Here is a 19062-nt window from a genome sequence, read left to right as displayed (position 1 = left end):
TGTGTGTGTGTGTGTGTGTGCATGTGTGTGTCTTAGCTCAGGCTGCCATAAAAATACTACAGACTGGGTGATTTAAACAACAGAAATGTATTTTCTCATAGTTTAGAGGCGTAAGAAGTCTAAGATCAAGGTGCTAGCCTATTCAGTTCCTAGTGAGAGCTCTCTTCCTGGCTTGTAGACAGTTGCGTTATTGCTGTGTGCTCACGTGGTCTTTCCTTGGTTCATGTGCATGGAGAAAGACAGATTTCTCTTTCTGGTATCTCTTCTAATAAACACACTAATCCCATCATGAGGGCTCCGCCCTCATGACCTCATTTAACCCTAATTACTTCCCAAAGGCATCATCTCCAAATACCATCATCACATTGAGGGTTAGAGTTTTAACATATAAATTTAGGGGGCAGGGGGAAACAGACATTCAATCCATAACAGTATGTATGCTATATACTTGTGCACATGTACATGCATGAGTGTGGTGTGTTTGCATGTCCATGCATGCATTTCATGTATGTGCGTGTTTCTGTAAAGGTGCCTATTGGTATATAAGGATGTGGATGTATATACGTGTGCAAGTATGTACATGTAAGCACGTTCTGTGTTTATGCATATGTATATCTGAGTGTGTACACTCAGATAAGAGGTTGGGAAACCTCATCCCAGGTCAACCCCTCTGCCAGTTGGTCCAAGAGCCCTGTGAAAGTCAGGGTCACACAAAGGGGACTAAGGTGGGACTTTGGGGAGCTAGGGCCTAAGAGCTAATGCTCCCTGGATCAGGGGGGAGGGGACTCCCCAGCTGCTCATGCCTGTCACCCTGGCCTCCAGCAGACATTAATAATAGATCAGCAAATTCCAAATGTAAATAGGGCAATCAGGCCCGAAAACACAGACATTCATCACCCAGATACAAATTATGCTGCTGGTCCTGACGTAATTACTGGAGTTCAGCTCGACGCATGAGCCACCCCCACTCTGTACCCCTGCACGTTGCTTTGTGCTGGTGTTCTTCCCTGAAAACACTCCCAACCTGACCCCACAGGGTCTCTCTGGCCACAGCCAAAGGCCCCCAGCTGTCTTAAGCAGCTATGAAGATAGAAGACCCATGAGATCCTTGTGCTTTGATGGCAGAGCCCTGAAGTTCACGGAGGCAGACACCAGACAACACATCTTCCCCAGTTCTGGCTCCAGTTTTGAAACGACTTGCTGTGTGACCCCGGGCAAGTCACCCACCCCTTCTGAGTCTCAGTTTCCTCTTCTATCCAAAGGAGCTAACAATACAGTATGGTGTAAGAGCTTTGGGTTTTACAGTCAGAAAGACCTGGGTTTGAATCCCAACCTTATTAGTCTTGAGTTGGGAGACCTTGGGCAAGTTTCTCCCCCCACTCTGAGCCTAATTCCTTCATCTGTAAAGTGGGTGTAAAATGCCTCTTATGGGATTATTTGAAGGAAAGAATGAAATAATATTTTTTCTTTTAATTGGTGAATTTAACTCATTCACATTTATTGTGATTATACTATCATATATAAAATATATGCCATCAACATATAAGTAGATTTTAAAAATCTATATCCATATATAGTGATTATATAATTATGTGATTATATGGTTGCACTCTTTCTTGCCATATTTGTTTTGTTTCCTATTTACCAGTCTTCCTTTTGTTTCCTTCTTTCCCGTGGCTATTATATTAGTTATCTATTACTCCAAAACTTGGTGGCTTACCACAATAACCACTTAGTATCTCATAGTTTCTGAGGGTCAGGAATTTGGGAGCAACTTAGCTGGGTGTTTATGGCTCAGGGTCTCTCATGAGCAGCTGTCGTGTCAGCCAGGGCTGCAGTCTCACCTGAAGGCTTGTTTGGACTGGAGGTTCCACTCCCCAAAGTGGTTCCTCAGTTCCTCCCCATGTGGAGCTTCCCATAGCTGCTTGAGTGTCCTTATGATATAGCTACTGGCTTCGCCTAGAGCAAGTGATCCAATAGAGCAAGGCAGAGGCTACAATGTCTTTAATGAGGGAGGCTTGGAAGGCACAACTGTCATTGCTGCAATGTTGGTTACAAAGGTCAGTCTCTTCATGCAGGAGAGGACTACACAGCAGATGAACACCAGGAGGCAGGGATCACTGAGGGCTGACTTGGAGCCTGGCTACCACACCTGTCTTATGTTAGATTGAATGATAATGTATGTAAAGCTCTTAGTCCAGGCACTGGGAGAAATTGATTAATCACTGTAACCCCAATGCCTGGCACAGACCAGGCCTCCACAGTAATGGGATGGCAAGTAAAGGACAATAGCAGAATTGGGTCTCCTCTCGCCAAAGCCATTTCCTAGAAGCCAGTGGGTCAGTAGCTACTTATAAGCCCACATCCTCCTTCCTTGCTGTCCAGGCCTTGGCTCTGGACGGGCTGAGAGATGGAGGGCCGAGACCTCCTGCCTTCCCTGAAATGGAGAAGAGAGTCTAGACCAAAGGCAGTTTCCAGGCCTGTCTCGTCCCAACTTTACATCGATCAGTAGTTAAACACAGCCTCCAATTACTATAACGTTTGGCAAGGCACCAAGCTTGTGTGAAACCTTGCGATGAACATCTGCTTTATAAATTGCTTCTTGGTGCAGTGCTGCACCAGAGGGGTTCTTGGGGGTTGGGGAGAGAGAAAATCAGAGAGCTGGGAAAGGGAGGAGAGGTTAGGGAGGCAGAAAGACAAAAGGAGAGGTGAGAGAGAGGGAAGAGGAGGAAGAGAGGGAGAGAGGGAAAGAGGGACATGAAGGGCCCGATCATTCCTCCGTGACCCTCACCACCCTCCAAGGTGGAGACCCAGGGCTGAACCGAGAGTGGAGGAACACTTGTCTCTTGAGACTTTGTCACACACCTAATGCAAATTACTCTTCTGTTGTTTTTTTATTTTACCAAATCCCATAACATCCCACTCGTCTGCCGTTTACATTTAGAGGAAGAAACATAAAGATGTATTTGCTACACCTGCAGCCCCTGTTGGGGGTGAGATATTCCCCAGGCTGCAGAGAAAGAGGCGGGTCAATGGTTTCGCACCACAGGCCTGCAGCCCACTCCCCCCAACTACACACACTGCCCCCTGAGCGAGAAATGGGCCTGTTCAACCCACTCTTTCTCCTGCACGGTCTTACTCAGGGAGGCCACAAGGAAGGGCAAACCCCAGGATGAGAAATGAGATGGAACTGGGCTGAGCTTCGGCTCAGCTCACATGAGACTTTGGGCAAGTGACTTGCTTCTCTGGGCCTCTATTTCTACACCTGTGAAATGGGCATAAAACCACCCTCGGAGGTTTTGGGAGGATTATGGGAGTTGTGGAGGCAAGCCTCAGGCCAGACCTTTTCCTCTAGAGCCTCATCTGAAAATGGGAGTTTGATAGACCTGTCATCCCCAGCCTGCCTGTTTGTTCACCCAGCACTGGAGGAGGTTGAGGACTTCTGGTGGGTGGGGGTGGGCAGAAAGGGGAGGGCTGCCTGAGGCCAAACTGCCTGCCTGGGGGACCCTTACAGCTGCCCAGGGCAGCTGAGATGAAATGAAATAGCACATGTGTCACATGTTCATCCGGTCACGTTAATACCACTACTGTGATCTGAAACCCCACCTGGGGGGTGTGCGGCGTGTCCATTCTCCCTTATTCCGTCCACTTTGGTCATGCAAGATGCAAGGCGAGATGAGTGGGCCTCCTCCCATCTCTATGCCCGGGTGAGCTGCCCAAGCACCCGAGAGTCCACCATTAGAAACCCTTTTCTTACCATTGACACGGGGTCCTCTTTAAAAATAAAAACGGCCCCTAGAAGGCTGGCAGAGGGAGTCCTCCTATCTTAGCAAGAAATTCTTTATGAAATGACCTAATCTGAGAGTGAGGGGGGGATGTTCAGCCGACTGCTTGGGTCACAGTGAATATTTGATGAATGAATGAATGAAGCCTTCCTTCTGTCTGGCGCTGGCATCCTTACTACGACACGTTTACCGCACGGCAGCCCAGCCTCACTGTGAACTCTTTCCCAACGCAGGGAGCTCATTGCCTGGAGGGCAGCCTGGTCCATCCCTAGACAACGTCAGGCACTGGAATAGTCCCCTCTGAGCTCAAGCTCACGTCCCTGAAACTCCTCTAGGAATCTCTTTCCCCTGGAGCACAGCACCGAGGTCACTCTCCAGAAAACCCTAAGCCGCAGATAAGCAGTTGCCAATAAGTTTTGTAAAAGCTTACCTTGCCATCTCGGGATGTTTGTCAATGAAACTGACGTAGCAGGCGAGGTTTCGTTCAGAGCTCTCAGCTCGAGGCAGCACACAGGTGCTCCGACAAGCAGGAACATAGCAGAATAATAAGAGCTCCTGGCTATTGTAGATATAGCTGCAATGAACATTTTGGTACATGAAATAGCCAGGAGATGGAAACACTCTAAGTGTCCATCATCGGATGAATGGATAAAGAAGATGTGGCACATATATACAATGGAATATTACTCAGCCATAAAAAGAAACGAAATTGAGTTATTTGTAGTGAGGTGGATGGACCTAGAGTCTGTCATACGGAGTGAAGTATGTCAGAAAGAGAAAAACAAATACCGTATGCTAACACATATATATGGAATCTAAGAAATAAAAAAAAAGAAGGTCATGAAGAACGTATGGGTAAGACGGGAATAAAGACACAGACCTACTAGAGAATGGACTTGAGGATATGGGGAGGGGGAAGGGTAAGCTGGGACAAAGTGAGAGAGTGTCATGGACATATATACACTACCAAACGTAAAATAGATAGCTAGTGGGAAGCAGCTGCATAGCACAGGGAGATCAGCTCGGTGGTTTGTAACCACCTAGAGGGGTGGGATAGGGAGGGTGGGAGGGAGGGAGATGCAAGAGGGAAGAGATATGGGAACATATGTATATGTATAACTGATTCACTTGGTTATAAAGCAGAAACACACCATTGTAAAGCAATTATACTCCAATAAAGGTGTTAAAAAATAATGATAACAAGAGCTCACCCAGGCCAGGTGTCAGGCACTATTTAAATGCTTTCACGCGGAGCAACTCATCTACTGCTTCCAACCCTCCAGTGACGTAGGTGTTAGGAAATGGAGACTCAGAGAGGTCAAGTGACTTGCCCCAGGTCCCACAGCTGCTGAGGATCAGGGTAGGGATTTGAACCCAGACTGTCTTATTCCAGAGCCTGGGGACCAAAGCCCTACACTAAACTGCTGCTCTACTTACCTGTGATTCCAAATTTTCTTGACGCTGGGCGATCAAAACCAAATACAGGGTTCTTCCCTGGCAGCCCAGTGGTTAAGACTCCACGCTTCTACTGCAGGGGGTATAGGTTCAATCCCTCATTGGGGAACTAAGATCCTGCATGCCGTATAGTGTGGCCAAAAGAAAAAAAACAGAAACAAATATGGAAATAAATTAGATGTGGGGCTGATACAAGACAGCACCTGTCATCCCTAACTCCTGATTTCAAATGTTTACATCTGTCAAAGCAACTTCCTTGTTTTTCCTAGCTGGCTTTATGAATACATATATTATCTTATTTAGCCTATCTTTGGTCACAAGTGATAGAAAACCCAACTGGCTAGAGCATAAATGGCTCTTGCAACAAAAATCTCCAGAGGTGGCGCTACTTTCAGGCACAGCGTGATTCAGGGGCTCTCGTGATGTCACCAGGATTCAAGTATTCGCCATCTCTCAGCTCTGCCTTTCAGGGTATTGGCTTCATTCTTAGACTCCTGGGGTGAACCCTGACAGCTCTAGGCTTACCCAACCCCCATCTCAGGCTCAAATCTAGGAGAAAAAGGACCTTCTTTCCCTCTATAGTTTGCATGGAAATCATAAGCCTGACTGGCTCACATTGGTCACAGTCTGGTCCTTGAACCTTTCCCTGTGGCCAGGGGATGTCTTTGGCATTGAGTAAATGCCAACTCCGGTGGGGGTGGGGAGCTGAGAGAGGGGGAAGGACAATCCCCCCGGAAGGAAGGTCAGGATGTTATCACCAAAAGGAAAAAGGATGCAGGATGGCCAGGAGGCTGCAAACATCCCTGAGCACAAATGTCATGCTTTGAATGCTACTAAAACGTTCTTGTTCCTGTTTTACACGTATTGGGTTTCCACCTAAGATTCCATTTGTAAATGAATTACATACCTAAAAACTGTTTGAGGATCATTTAAAATAGCTTCCTAGGGTCTGTCACAGGGATGGGTATGAATTCACCAACTGGGAGGGCATGCAAGGGTTTGCCATTTCTCTCGATGGGATAATGATAATTATAAGGCTAAAGCTACTATTTACTGTATGCTTGCTCTGTATATACTATTTTTTAATTGAAGTATAGTTGATTTACAATATTGTGTTAGTTTCAGGTACACAGCATAGGGATTCAGTTGTGGGTTTTTTTGCAGATTATCTGTATATACTATTAATATCCACTATTGCTGGAGGAAATTGATGCCCAAAGAGATTAAGTAATTTCCCTAATGTCACTCAGCTGGTAGAAGGAAGATTGAGAACAAGAACCAGATCGGCTTGACTCCAAAACCAGTGTTTTCTTGTTCAAAAATTTTGTATTACATTTTTATACTTACAGACATCTTAGTTGGTTATTGTAAAAAAAAACTCAAACCATGGAGAAGGTTATAAAGGAGACAATTAAATTACCCCCCTGGAGCTGAACATTTTAAAAGAGTTAAAACTTTTAAAAAATACAAGTCCTACTGCACATAGTAAAAAGTAAATTAAACTGGCACGAAAGTGGATGAAATGAAAATCAAAAACTGACCCCATCCCCGGTTCTTTGGTCTCACTTCCCAGAGAGAATTGCTGTGAGTAGATATTTGTGTGACTCTTTCTACATACTTTTCATGCACATGAAGCACATATATGCCTACTTTTATGTAAATGAGAGCACACTATAAACTGTCCTGTAACTTGCTTTTTCCACTCAGTAATATCTCATATACTTTCTTCTCTATTGGTCCACACGGGATGATCTCATTCTTTTTCTTAGCTGCCTAGTATTCCACTCAAATGGCTGTATTATAATATACGTGTATCTAGTCCCTTGTTGAAGGACATTTAGACTGTTTCCAGTTTTACGCTTTTTTTAAGTTGTCATGAGCATTCCTGTACTTTTCTCTTTGCCCATTAAGCACAGACTTGGCTTCCATGCTGTAACCACCTGCTCCACAGCCCTCGGCTGCATGGCCACGCTCCCCCTGCCAAGTTTGCCTTCCCCACCGACCTCGGCTTTGGGAACCTCCACGGAGCCAGCCTTGACCACTTAGGGGACGTGAAGGGGCCTCCCCTCCTCGTGTCCCAGCCAGTCTCTGTTCTGTCTCCTCTGAAGGCCCCAGCTCGGAGCTCTCAGTGTCTCTCTGTGATGAGATAATTTACATTTTCTGTTCTTTTTCTTTTTCAGCAAAAAGGGGGCACTTAAAGTGAAATACCTCTTGCCACACTGTTAATAAGGATTCATAAAAGTGAACTGTTCACCTTGTCTGTCGGCAGGCAGTTATGACAAATCAATAGTGCACAGAGGAACTCTGCTTCTCGTGTCTGACGCTGCCTCTTCAGTGGTGCGGGAGGGCGGGAGCACACTGCCCTCCTCAAACACCCCAGTGGGAGCCTGGTGCGTTTGCAAACATGGCGCCCCTGGGCCCAGGTGACAGCCCAGATCAAAAGTCAATGCAGACAGCTGTCATTTGGTGCAGAAAAAGCTTCCTGGCCCTACACCCCGACTGCTTTCTTCCCCAGTACCGCCAGGAGAGCATGGGTTATAGCCCACTTCTTCTAGGAAACCTTTCCAGACTGACGCGTTCACTTATTCATTCAACAAACACGTATGGAGGCCCCTACTATGTGGCAGGTCCATGCTGGGCACACAGAGGTGATGCAACATGGTCCCTGCTTTCTACAGTGGAGAAGAAAGACAGATAAACAAAGAAGGGTGAGGTGTACTTCTGCAGGGGACACTTGGGGATGGTTGGGGCCCAGAGGGGACCCCTGACCCAGTCTAGGGGGTGGGGTGCTCAGAGAGGCTCCCTAGAAGATCTGTGTCTCTGCTCAGAGTCCAGGGAGCACGGGGGTGAGCCCGATGGAGTACAGGAGGAAGGCCATGCCAAGCAGAAGGAACAGCCCCATGCAAAGGCCCAGAGACAAGGGGAGGGAAGGCAGGTGGGTCTAGGGGCATCAGAGGTTTGGTCTGACCAGAGCACATGGTCAGAGAGGAGATGAGATGGGAAGGTGGGCAGCAGCTGGCCAGGGAGGGCCTTGCAGACCCCATTGAGGAATGGGACCTGCCAGGGGCTGACACCTCTGGATGGTGGTATTTGAGGGTGAGTTTTGTCTTTGAAATTACCTCTTTCTTGATTTTTCTATCATGAACATGTGTTACCTTCGTAATAACTTAAAAATAACAATAAAAATTACAGCAGAAGGGAGAAAAGGGAGAAGGAGAAGAAGTAGCAATAATAGTGATCATGGCAGCAACAGTAATAGTAATATTGGTAATAGTGGTAATAGTAGCAATACTGGTAGTAATAACAGCAATAGTGGTGGTAGTTATAATGAGAGTAGTGATAGTGGAAGTAATAGTATAAATAGTACTAGGAATAGTAGTAATGGTGGTGGTGGCAATAGGAACAGTGGTAATAGTACTGATAATATCAGTAATGGTGGTAAGAGTAGTAGCAGTATTGCTGGCAGTAAAAGCAACAGTAGCAATAGTGGTGAAAATAACAGTAATAGTATAGTAATAGCGGTGGTGGCAATAATAGTAATAGTGGTAATAGTGACAATAGTGTAATATTACTAGTAATAGTGATAGTAATAGTAGTGGCAGTAATAGTAATAGTAGTAATTGGTCTGGGGTGACAGGCCTCTCATAACCACTTTTCCAACACTGAGAAACTTAATTGTCTCTCTTCCCAGCTGAGAATCCTCAACAGTCAGAACTTTCCTCTATCTTTTGTTTTCTCCATTTACTCATCAACCACCCACCACCCACCCACCCATCCATCCATCCACCCATCTCTCCCTCATCTATCCATCCATCCATTTGCCGATTTTTTTTTTTTGGCCTCGCCACACGGCTTGCAGGATCTTAATTCCCCAACCAGGGATCAAACCCTGGGCCACCACAGCGAAAGTGCCGAGTCCTAACCACTGGACAGCCAGGGAATTCCCCATTCTGCTCTTTTTATTTTTTGTTGTAAAAAGTTTCCTTGATTTGGGACTTCCCTAGTGGTCCAGTGGTTAAGATTCTGCATTCCTAATGCAAGGGGCCCTGGTTCGATCCCTGGTCAGAGAACTAGATCCCACATGCCTCAACTAAAAGATCCCACATGCAGCAACTAAAGACCCCGCCTGCTGCAACTAAGACCCGGCACAGCCACATAAATAAATAAAAATTAAAAGAAAAAGTTTCCTTGATTAAAGTTCACCAAATGTTAATTTCTGGGTAGTGGAATCTTGAGTGTTTTTTTTCCCCTCTAATCTTTGCACTTTTCCATAGTGTTTGAATTTTTACACCACACATCCATCATATGTGTTTGCATAAAAATGATACATTCATAAAAATAAACAAGCATACCAAAATAGAAAACACATCCAAGATTTCACATTTCTTTCTCTGGTGGAAGTCAGCCGCCATGTAAGAAGCCTGACTACTCTGAGACCGCCATGCTGTGAGGAAGCCCAAGCTAGCTGAGTGGAGAGGCTGTGTAGAAAGGAGGGAGATTTGAAGAAGCTCCAGCTGTCCCGGCCATTGAGCTCAGGCATCAGATATGCGAGTGAGTGAGCCATGTTGGACATTTCAGTCCCAGCACATGCAACTTGGAGAAGAACCAAGGAGCCCATTTGGCAGCCAGAACTGCCACCCCAGACATATTTCTAGTCTTTCAAACCACTCCAAGTTAGGACCCAGTCATTGGTGAGCAAACACAGCTATCCCTTCTGTGCTCTGCCTAGGTCAACATACCAAAAACAGTTATTTTTTAAACATACACGCACACAATTAAGACCTGGATTTGAATTCCAGCTCTGACACAGTTTGGATATGACCATGGGCAAGTCCCTTTACTTTTATGGTCTTAGTTTCTCTATCAGTGGAACAGGAGCTGGATGGCAGTAGGTGATCACACTGCTGGTTTCTCCCAGATCTCTTACTCATCATGTCAGGAAGGCAGCATCACGGGGTGCTACTAACTTGGGCTTTGCAGTCAGAGTCCCAGGTTCAAGCCTTGGTTCTGGCATTTACAAGCACGTGACCTTGATTCTCCATGCAATGCTTAGCTTTTTAAAAAAAATTTTCTGTTTGGCTTTTCTATCTTGATGAAAAATATGTGATGTTGAGGGACTTCCCTCGTGGCCCAGTGGTTAAGAATCTGCCTGCTGATGCAGGGGACACAGGTTTGAGCCCTGGTCCAGGAAGATCCCACATGCCACAGAACAAGTAAGCCCATGCACCACAACTACTGAGCCTGTGCTCTAGAGCCCACGAGCCACAACTACTGAGCCCATGTGCCACAACTACTGAAGCCTGCACACCCAGAGCCCGTGCTCCTCCACAAGAGAAGGCACTGCAATGAGAAGTCCGCGCACCGCAACGAAGAGAAACCCCCACTTGCCACAACTAGAGAAGGCCCGTGACGGCAACGAAGACCAAATGCAGCCAAAAATAAATAAATTAATTAAAAAATATATATATATTTGTGATGTTGGGTGTCACTGCCAACAGAACTGTGGCTAATGCCGCCCAATTATATGGCTGGTACTTTTGACGGTTCAAAGATATTTCGACAATTTTAAAATAATTAACCTCTGCGAAGTTGTTGGGGGGATGCAATTGCTCCCCTCCCATACCTTGAGCCTGGATCCTCAAACTAAGTGTGCTGGGGTTCAGGAGACCTCTTAGCCCCAACCATCAGCCCCAAACAGGCTGGGATGAAGATCTTGGCAGGGGTGTCCCCCTGCAGCCTGTGAGTGTGTGGGTGCGCGTGCGCACACACACACACACACACACACACACACACACACACACACACACACAGCCATGCACAGACCTGGCCTGATTAGAGTCAAAAGGGCGAAAAGAGCTAGATTAAATATGTGTTGATTATGCAAGCTCGTGCTCCTGTTTATTTCTCATAAATAAGACATGAGACCTGTATTCCACCCCCAACACACACACACACACACACACACACACACACATACACACACACTTCCAGGGGGTGATATTTATTGTATGCAAATCAGAAACTGAACTGGGAGAAGTAATCACCTGTTTATCGGATGGTGAGTGGATCAGGCAGAAAATAATCACCCTGGGTAACGGTGTCACATCAATTTGAAAGGAGGTAACATAGACTCGTGTCTGGATTTGCTGTGCCTTGGACAAGTTAAGGGCTGGATCTGGGACCCACTGCCCCTTACCTGCTCGGGTCAGCCGGGCCCCCTCTGCTCCGCCCAGTGGACTTCGCTGGGTAACTGGTGGAGGGTAGCACAGCATTCATGAAACAGCAGGAGGAAGACAGCAGTTACCTGCAGCCTGTGTGAGCTTGGGCAGCTGTTTGCAGGAAAGACAGCGCAGCAGGCAGACCAAGTTCAAGTGTGGGATCTGCTGCTCCTCGCTGTGTGACCTTGAGCAAGCTGCTACACTTCACTGGGCCCCCATTTCTTCATCTGTGAAATGAAGATGATCCTAATTCCAGTCTCGTGGGTGCTGGGGGCATGAGAGGACTCGGGTGTGTCTGGAGCAAGGCACCCGGAGTTACCTTAGACCCTTCTTTCACCCTCGCCCCCCGTTTCTGCTTCATAATATTTCTTGCATGTGAACACTGCCCGACACCCTGTTAGTGTCCAGTCAATGCTAAGGGCTCACCACCTCTCCCAGACTGACCACCTGGCGGGCTTCCCTCCCTCCCCTCTAACCTGTCCCTCACCCTCCAGGGCAGAGAGAGGGCTCTTTCTCATGTCAAAATCCCATCATCACATCCCTCCCCTGCTCAACAGCCTGCTGTGGCTCCTTGGTGCCCTCAACATGAGAAAACCATGCTCCTCCGTATGCCCCACGAGGAACCCTGGTCCCGGCCCAGCTGACCTCAGCATCCTGGTGGCCTCCTCCTTCATCATGCTCCAGCCTCTCGGATCTTTTTTCAGATCCTTAAACACGCTGAGCCGGTTCCTGCCCCAGGGCCTTTGCCCTTGTTGTGCCCTTTGCCTGGAATCTTCTGCCCCGGCTCCTTTTCCGTGAGGCCACTTAAATGTCACCTCCCCAGGGAAACTGCTCCGTTAAATCAGGTCCCCTGCCAGCTATTCGCCTGCTCTGAAAACCTTGTCAGTTTCCTTCATGACACCGCTTACAATTTGTCATAGTTTTATCTATTTGGGTGTACTGGAATGTGGCTATCTCACCAACTGACTGTGAGCTTTGGAGAACAGGGACTGGGCCTGGTTTGCTCATCACGGTGGCCCTGTGAGCTGATGTACAAGTAGCCACTTCAAATGGGCCAAATGGCCACTGCGGACGTGACCATGGAGGCACTGGGCGGGGGGTGGCCAGGGCGGAGGGGTGCTCTGGGCTGGCGACCATGCTTCTTGTCCCCCTCCCCGCTCCCTGCCAGCTCCAGGGCCCCCCAAGGGATGTTTTCCTGCCTCTCCCTAATGGCCTGACATACAGGGTCCTGGTGATAAACCTCCCTCTGATAAAAGATGCAAAACTAACATCTGGTGGTTAATTAATAAAGAGCAGCCGTGTCTGGCTGGGGCATGCAGTGTGCTGATGCTGGCATTTTCTCCCGCCCCAAGAGATGCTGACACTGTGAGTGAAAACGGGGGGAAAAAGATCGATTTGGAGCGGGCCCTGCTGACAAGGCTCCTGAGGGGCAGGACACCCCACTCGTCCCCTCTTTAGGGGGCTGATGCTTGGTCTTCCACTGAAGGGGAGTGGGTGGTGGGAGGGGGGAAATCATTTATTGAGTACCTATTATGTGCCAGCCCCTAATCTCATTCTTTCCTCCCAGAAGCCCTGAGAGGTCAATGTCTCTGTTCCCATTTACATACAAGGAAACCGACGTGCAACTGCTTGTCTCAGAGCCTAGGCTCCTACTCCCTCACTAGGAAGCAGGGGTGCTGGGGAGTCACTGGGAGCCCTTGGCACAAGTGCAGACTCCAGGGCCCCAGCATCCAGGCTCTGCCAGTCCAGGCCGGGCCCAGGAGACTGTAGTTGTCACAGCACCCCATGGAATTCTGGAGCAGGTAGAATGGGCAGCTCACTTTGGAAAACACAGGTATTGCGAATACTATCGTTTACTGAGTACCGACCATATGCCAGGCCCCAGGCTAATCCCAATAACACTATAAGCAGGAAAGAGTGATGTCACCATTTGACAGACACGGCCCAGAGAGGGGAAGGGTTTTGATCAAGGCCACACAGCCATGCAGGCAGGCTCCAACCCAGATCCTCTGACTGCCCCTGGCCCCAAGGCTTCCCAGCTGTCTCCGCTTGGCCTCTTGGGAAGAGAAAGGACCCAGCTTCCCAGCTGCGGCAATCACCAGCCAGGACTGGGCCACTGAAATATTAATTGAGCTAATGTTTCAGTTACTACTTGGGAAACCTTGGAAGGCCTGGCCCCCAACCTCTACTGAATGCGAACGCCAGGGTGACCTTAAGCAAGCGGGTGGGGGGCCCCACCTGGTTCCCCAGGCTTCTGGGGACAGGCAAGTGGCTGCTACTAGTCTTATTTGAAGGGATGGGGGGAGTGGCAGCTGGGCTGCTCTCTGCGTTGACCAGGAGGCCATGGGGGTGGGGGAGAGTGGAGAGAGGTCAGCAAGGTGGGCCGGAATGTGGGAGGGTCTGAGGCTCCAGAGGGGGCAGACAGAGGGCTGTGTGAGATTGAGATTGGAACAACCCATGTCTGAATCCCAACTCCTTCTCGATCTCTCTGTGGGGCTATGGAGGGTCTCGCCTGCAAACAGCACCTAAGGGATCTCCCAGAGCCATGGTGAGGAGAAAGCCAGGCGCTGGCTGTGGACTGAGTCTGGGGGGCAGCCCAGAGCTACCAAGAGGCTTGGGTTTCAGGCCGACAGGTTCAAACCTTAGCCTCACAGCTTTTGAGCTGCATGAACAAGTCGCCTCACCTCTCCAGGCTTCAGCTTCCCCATCGCCTCTGCTCACAGGGTTCTAATGAGAGTTAAATGATATAAAATGCTGAGCACAGGGTCTGGCACAGAATAAAAGCCCACATGCTGTTGCACAACAGGTGTGCGGCTGCCTTATTACTACTACTCATAGTGTCATATTGAGAGCACGTGAGTGCACGCTGCTTCCCTATTTTGGGGTTTTCCTGTCCCTGCTGAGCCCAGCCAGTGCTCCTTGTGCCCCCCCTGCTCCAGGGCCCCCGCTTGCTTGCTTGTCTCTGAGGGGTGGCATGGTCATCCACCATGGGAGGGGGCACCAGCCAGCCCGGAATCTCTCGGCATAATTGGATTGTTACCGACTTGCCCTTGTGACTCCGGTCCACAGACATGATAACGCTCCCGGGGGCTGAGCCAACTCCCATCTTGGAGACCTCCCGGCACCTGGGAGGGCGGCCAGATGAGGCTGGGAGTTGTGGACTCGTGGGGATGATAGGATGTGTGTGTACTTGGGGTCCCTGGCTCTGTGTCATCTTGGCCAAGTCCCTTATCCCTTACCCTCTCTGAGACTCAGTCTCCACCTCTCAAATCGGCTCCTGTCTGTGACTGGGGTCAGAGACAGGGTAGGTTTGGGAGGGAAAGGAGCCTGGCTTGGGGCTTATGCGAGGCTCCTCCCCCAGCCCTAGCCCGTGCCCCGTCCTGAGCCCCTCTCTGTCCTGCCTCCCTAATCACAGCAGCTAACATTCGCTGCTTGCAAAGTAGATCTTAGCATCAACCCCATTTTCCAGCTGGGCAAACTGAGGCTCAGAGAGGTAAGGTAACAAAGGAGACCCACAATAAGGAAGTATCAGATCCTGGCCTTGAACCCACGACTATTTGACTTCCTTCCAGCCCATGTTCCTACCCTCCCTACCATCCTGCCGTCCTTTCCACTCCATCTTCCCCTTGGCTTGGACCAGAAGTCGGGGAGACCCTCCCATTTCCTGCTTTCCTAGCCACCCCATTTCCTCCTCCGCCCCCTTTCATTCCTGCCCTGGGCAATCAGTTTCTTCAGATATGATTTGGGATTCTAATGAGCGGAATGATTTGGCATTTAAATAATTATCCACTCCCTGTTAGTGGTGCTGAGTCGGGAGAAATTTCCGAATCTTATTTATGAATATGGCTTTTCTCCCTCTCTGGGTGGAGATTTCCCAGCCCACCCCCCTCCCAGCGCCTCCTCTCTCAAATGACTTTTCAGCACATGTTTCCAGGGGAGCTCCCCCCACCCCACAGAGCCCCTAAGTGCCTATTAACAACTTGCCTCTTCCGCTATGAGCCCCCCTCCCGTTCACGCCCCCTTTTATCTTTACATTTCAATATCATTATAAATCCTAGTGTTATTCAAATTGCATCAATTATTCAATTTCTCCTCCCCAAGTGGAGGCAACAGCTTCCCAGTGGCTGAGCAGGAAAAAGCAGAGGCCTTTCAAGGAGGGTTAGAAATTCATGGGGGATTTGGCTGTGTTCCATTAACCTGGGCTCTTTGGCTCCCACAAACCATGGAATTGATTAAAACACACATGCAGTTTCAATTTGGTTTGGGGAGAACGCCTGCTGCTGAGAAGCACTGAAGAGACGGTTTGGAAGAGAAAATGCTTTTGCTGCCGTATGATACTCATTCAGTGACCATTTATTGAGTTCCTGCTATAAGAGCAGCCACCATTTATGGAACACTTACTGTATGCAAGATGTCACTTGAAGGTCTTTATAGAAGATACCTCTGTTACCCAGCAAGTGCTGGCTGCCTGATGCATGTAGGAGCTGATACTATGGCACCAGCTTTTGAGGAAAGAGCTTCACTGCGAGGTCGACCTGCAAGGAAACAGGAAGCAGGGCTCAAATCTCTCTCCTCAATCCAGGCTTCTGGGTGAAATTTAACGGGTTAAGGGAACTTCAGACTTGGAAGCTGATTGGCTAGTCTCGAATCAGTCCAAATAAGCTACTGCTGGAAGCCAGAGTCTCCTGATTGAAGGACTTCTCGTTTCGTAAAAGGCTCCGCTGGCAACATTTCTGTTCTTTAAGTTCCGTCAGCTGAAGATTCCTGGTTCCGGGGTCATCCTGGAGACATGTGTTCCCATTTTGCACATGCGCAATGCTGTCTGTAAAAATAACTCCAGGTTAGATTAATCAACAACCCATTTTAAGGAAGCAAAACCAGTTTAAGCTGGTCAGTGTTTTACACGTTGTTTCACCACCTCTAATTTTCGAGAACCTAGAGGTAGTTATTTCTATAACCATCCATTTTACAGATGAGGAAACTGAGGCTCAGAGAGGGGCGGTCTCGAGCCCAAGGCTGCGCAGAGGTGGAGACTGGTTTTGTCTTCAGGGCTGGGCCTCTTAACCATTATGCCATCAGCTATGGTTGTAGGGTTTGGGTGACCCCAAGGAATAGCTAGAGAAGGAAGCGAGGGAGTGGAAAGGAAAGAGAATTACTCTTGCCACAGGCCCTGTTTTTGAAGACTCACATGAGAAATGACTCATATCCCATTACCAAGAAAAGTTAATTTTTTTCCCTAAGCAAGCAGTAGTTTCTCAGCTTATGGATACCAAGAGTCACATAATGGTTGTATTTCTCCCTTTGCTGTGGCTGCCAGGAAACTCTGATCCAGATGTGTGGCCCCCTGCTCACAACCATACAAGACTTCACCCCACCATCTTGTCATCCCGTCCTCTCATCTAGGTCTTTCCTGCATTGGCATTGCAGTGTGTATTTGTAAGCCACTTCTAAGCCTTTTTTGAAATGAGGCCAGATATAAGTGCCTTTAGAAAAAGACTTTTAAGCATCCATTATGAACCAGGCATTTTACACAAGCTCTCATTTTAACCTTGGCAAAGCGTTTATTCTCACTTTACAGATGATGAAACTGAGGACCAGAGAGGCTATGTGAGTTGCCCAAGGACACACAGTAAGTGGCAGAACCAGGATGGAAACAAAGTCCGTAGGCCTCTTCTTCCCATGACTTAGGGGATATGAAGACCAAGAAATGTGGTTCCTCCCCAGACTCTGACATCCCTGCTCTAGATCTTGGTCTGGCAGGAAGATGTCACGGAAAAAGCACTCAATTACGAATCAGTAGACATGTGACCTTCCTCTCTCCAGGCCTCTGTTTCTCCATGGAACACTGTTGGGCTGCCCTAAAAGGCCCCATGTAGCTCTGACCTTCTATCACTCCTTTTCTGCCTGTTTTACTGGTGCATCCACCAGCATCCGAGCCCAGTTGCACCTCTGAGTCACAGCCACCACTCCCCGAGGCAGGTACACTCCCTGGGGAGTTGTGTCAACTGGTTCTCAGGGTTTCTTGATGCCACAGACAGGAGGAGGGGGCCGCAATGCTGATGACGGGGCTGTGACACGTACCTCCCACACCAGCCACCTGTGTGCTCTGTGATCCTGGGTCCCCAGGCAGGCAGCGCCTTCCTGGTAAGACAGGATCTCCCGGGATGGGGACAGAGGAGGGGTGAGAATGGCCAGAGGCTTAGATCTGGGTAGGACTCAGCCCCTTCCTGAACTCGAGGCTTTCTAGAGGAAGGTCTGAACTCCTAGCAGGCAGGTGGCGGCATAGAGGTGGATGAAGGAGAGGCTCCCCAAGAGAAAGGGACCACACTTATCGAGCACCTGCTAAGTACATCACCTTCTGCCAGAGGCTACACCCTGGCAGTCCACAGATCAAATTCAAGCCACAAACATGGTAGCTTTGACCCACCTTGTGTTTTAAAAAAGCTTAAATTAGTTTCTAACACTTACAAATAGGGATATCCTACATAAAATCGGGATTTAGGGTTCTCTTGAGAAGTAAGACGAGTTTGGGAAGTCTCCTTTACATCGTCTGCCTGGTCCCTGTGGGTTTCCAAGCGTCTGACCCACTCTTATAACCATAAATGCCTTCTGGGTGTTATTATCCCCATCTTACAGATGAAGAAATTGAGTGCCTCAAGGCATCCATCCCACCAAGTCCCACAACAGGTTAGCACTGGGGCCAGGACTTCACCCCACCCCTCAGCCCCCCAAGCCTCTACTGTTTTCACTGCCCCACACTCTCTCCCATCTAAGGAGGCTGGAACAAGCAGCCCCAGCAGCCTCCCTTTCCAGTGGATCTCTCTAAAGTCCTCTGTGCTCCTATCTGTACAATGAATGGCCTCTGAAGTCCTTTCCAGCTTTGATGTGGGGTGTGGCAAACTGAATGTGGCTTCCCTGGGCTTGGAACCAGGAAGCTAACCAATCACCATGAGTGCTCAGGCTCTGTGCTAGGAACTTTAAACACACCATCTCATTTAACCCTCACAGCTTTGCAGGAGGTAGGTTCTACTATTATACCCATTTAACAGATTAAGAAACTGAGGCTCTTCCATCACTCTCAGTGGTCCAGCCCCTCTGGCTTCTTTTTAGCTCTTGGATGGTGTCCTGCACCTTTCCTGCCTAAGGGCCTTTGCCCATGCTGTCCCCTTTGCCTGGAATGCCTTCCAACCTCCCCCATGCAAGCTTTCATCATCCTTCAGGTCTTCCCTGATTCTCTGAACAAAGTCTGGCTCCCCCTATTATTGCCTCTGAGAGCTCCCTGTACACTTCATAGTATAAATAATGACAGTAACTCGAGCTAAGGCTTATTGAGCACTTTCCATGAGCCAGTCTCTGTTCTAAGCACTTTAATTACATAATCACAATCCTCTCACAACCCTCTGAAGTGGCTATGATTATTACCCTCATTTTACAGATGAGGTCATTGAGGCACAGAGAGGTTAAGTAACTTGCCCAAGGTCACACAGTTAGTGTCGACATTTTTTAGGTTGTATGACTGATTGACATCTTCAGGGACTATGTCCTGGGGAACCTGTTCTTGATAAATAAATATCCTTTAAATGAACGAACACACTAGGAGTATG

Source organism: Monodon monoceros, unplaced genomic scaffold (assembly GCF_005190385.1).
Source record: "Monodon monoceros isolate NGI ecotype Baffin Bay Population unplaced genomic scaffold, NGI_Narwhal_1 Super_Scaffold_1, whole genome shotgun sequence".
In the NCBI taxonomy this organism is placed as follows: domain Eukaryota; kingdom Metazoa; phylum Chordata; class Mammalia; order Artiodactyla; family Monodontidae; genus Monodon; species Monodon monoceros.
The sequence above is the reverse complement of the archived record's forward strand: the minus strand, read 5'-3'. Positions refer to the sequence as shown.